The following is a 3,187-nucleotide window of genomic DNA, read 5'->3' on the forward strand; positions in this document are numbered from 1 at the left end:
TAGAGAGCCCCTTTCTCTGATAGGCTGCTACGGTGACCTGAGGGGAAAATACGGGCCCAGGAGATGGAAAACTGGTAGGTGTTGACTTGAAGACCTCGCAGGAGGTAGACATCGTAATCCACCTTGTTGTAACTGTCACATGCTAAGTCAGCGGTCTGATTATCAAAGACTTGGTTTTGATGACCAAAACGGTCCCAAATGGTTTCTCCCTTTCCGCCTTCTAACCAGCCTCCTTCAACCTTGAAGGACTCACTGGAGGTGGCCCACTGGAATCCAGAGGGGAAGGATGCCTTCAGGAAGGCGTCTCGTTCAGTAGTAGTCGGAGCCCCAAACTTCTGCCAGACATTCTGATAATTGCTTTCGAATGCTGGTATCTTGGTGAATTCCGAATTATCATGGCTTTTGGAAAAGAGATGAGAGAACATTAAAACAAACAAACAAACCAACAGTAAAAAAAAACAAAACACTTTCAATACTTAGGAATCAGTGACACAAACTCTTACCTGACTGGTACATTCTGCATCTCCAGCTTTCCTAACATATTTTCCACGTCACATCCCACAATATTCAGGCCATTGTTCTTCAGCACTGTCATGTGTTCAAGACAGAGTTACCAACTGTTCCATGACTGACAGTATTGAAATTTGGAGACATTTAAGAATACATTCTTTTATAACTGTCTCAACTAAAATCTGCAAACTAATTAATCTTCATCCAGGACATCTGCTTTTGACTTTTCCTTACCACAGTTCAGCTGTAATGACTGTTTAAATGTTCTTTTTTTATTTTATATTTTTTAAATGTTTAGACTCCTGAACAGATTGTAAAAACCAAGTCCTAAGCCTTTACTCAACAATACATGTGATTTTGCTTGTATAACTGTACTGAACCACAGCAATAAGTATTTATAGTCATCATTGCCATATGATAACAATTCTAAGAATTTTATGATTATGGTCTTGTAAAAGTTTATGATATTGCAATTTGCAACTTGATTTAAAAGGTTGATAGTCTGTTATAAGCTGGTCATTAAAAGCTCAGGATAGGTTGAGATTGGGTTTATCATTGTTCTAATGTTTCTTAATGTCTTTAGATAGTTGTATTAATTATAAACAGAGTTAACATTGATTTGAAATTTCATAACAGACTTTCCTGTTTCAGCACAATGAACGACCTTGTTTTTTATAACACCTGACACAATATTCTGTGATATCACAACTCCAGATTGGTATGCTCCTGATTTAACTTGTTTATCAGGCATAAAATGTAGTTTAATCTGATCAAAGAATAGATAGGTGATGTTGTCCTATAGGGAAATTTTTACATATCAGAAAGGAAAAATACCTGAAAGAACAGTTGTTTATGTCCTTCAACACACGTTCCAAAGAATGTTCAGTTCTGCATGTTACTGGTATATGCTAAATACATCTGTTATATTTACATAATTAAACAACTGCGTAGTATTAAATGAGTGGTAATGATATTTACCATGTAGAAAATCTCCAAGAAGCTGGTATTGACTGTTGGAACAATCATGGATGTTTATCTTGTACAGCAAGATAGGCAAGTTCCCAATGGAAATCTATAACACAGTTGCATGTGGATGTGTTATAACAGCAATGTCAAACATGAAATGCAAAGTAAAAACAAACAAACATCATCGTTAACATGCATAGTGTACCTGTAAGCTCCTCAGCTCCTTTGCAAAGTTTGACGAGAAGGCACAGTTATATTCAAGGTGCACAGACAAGAAGTCCATCTGTTCAAAATAGGAGATATCACACAGCACAGTATGTCATCACGCTCATGTCTGTTAATAAAAAACTGTTTGTACAATGAAACAAATGGGCATTTACTCCTGTAACACATGTCTGCAAAAATGTGCACAGCAATACACAACTGCTTACTGTACGCTAATGAAGTGTGGAAATTGTTGGCTTTTCCAACATGTTTAAACAAGTAAGCATATTTTGTCGTCATTTTCATAATTGAAGAAAAAACAGAAAAACAAAACAAAAAACTGATCAACAACATGAAAAGACCAACCCTACATTTATTACACAGTCAAACTCATAGAGATAAAATTCCAGAGAACATGCCGACGATTAAAACCTCCTGACAGGTGGAACCTATCTAACTGAAACCTCTGATATCTAAGGTCTGCCGTTTTCTTTGAACAAAGCAAATTCAGCCCAAAGAGCAGACTGTTTGATGAAATAGATTTCCTCCAACAACCCTAAAATCGTATCCGAGGATCTGCAGGTAAATTGGCAACTGAGGTTTTTGAGGTTCATTTGTACACAATCAGAAAAAATTATATAAATTTGTTCTGCAAGCTGGAGTTTTGAAAGATTTAATTTTTCAACAAATAATTCATCCAAAACACAATAACAGTTAATAACATAAATCTTAACAATAAAGGGCTGTTTTATTCGTTAAAAAAAAAAAATATTTACAAGCATGACCATTCACCCTTATGTGGGTAAAAAAGAAAGCATTTCTCATATGGGGTCTCCCTGTGAGTTGACTCTCTTAGTAACACATTCTGTTTCCATTAAAAGATTTTTTTTTTTTTTTTACCGTCATAGAATGATCCCTAAATGCATTGTTAAATTGTGAAACCATGTTGTTGTTTTTTTTTAAAATGTCATTTATCAATGTCCGACTTTTTAATTTTTTTCCAACATCATGAAAGACGGACACTTAAAAAAAAAGTAGCTGCAGCTTACTGTTGTTGAATCTTTAATCTGGGAGACAATAGCCACATCTTTAGCTCTCAACCCAACTGACAGTCGTCTCCCTGTAAAAAAACAAAAAAAATGAGGCGTTTATGATGTGGTTTATGAAACACAGTGTGAGGAAATTAAGCTTCTCCTGCCAAAGCCAAAATGTGTGTTATGTAAAAAAAAAAAGGTCAGTTGGGGACAGCTGGACATTGACATGCATGGGAAATTATTATACTGATCTCTGATGTTGATTGATTGCTGGCTTAGTCGTGATGTAACGAGCATTAATAGTGCCGCCAATAATGTGGTGAAGGGTTTCAGTATCAGGTGGTCATTAAGTAACGTTTTTAATAAGTGACAGAAAAGGCTATATGTATTACACAAGAACTCCATGGTTACGTAATAATAATCATAAAGGAACTGCGATTTACAACTAACGTTCCATTCCTATTCAAGCCGTT

The sequence above is a fragment of the Stegastes partitus genome, unplaced genomic scaffold (assembly GCF_000690725.1).
Source record: "Stegastes partitus isolate 25-593 unplaced genomic scaffold, Stegastes_partitus-1.0.2 Scaffold190, whole genome shotgun sequence".
In the NCBI taxonomy this organism is placed as follows: Eukaryota; Metazoa; Chordata; class Actinopteri; family Pomacentridae; genus Stegastes; species Stegastes partitus.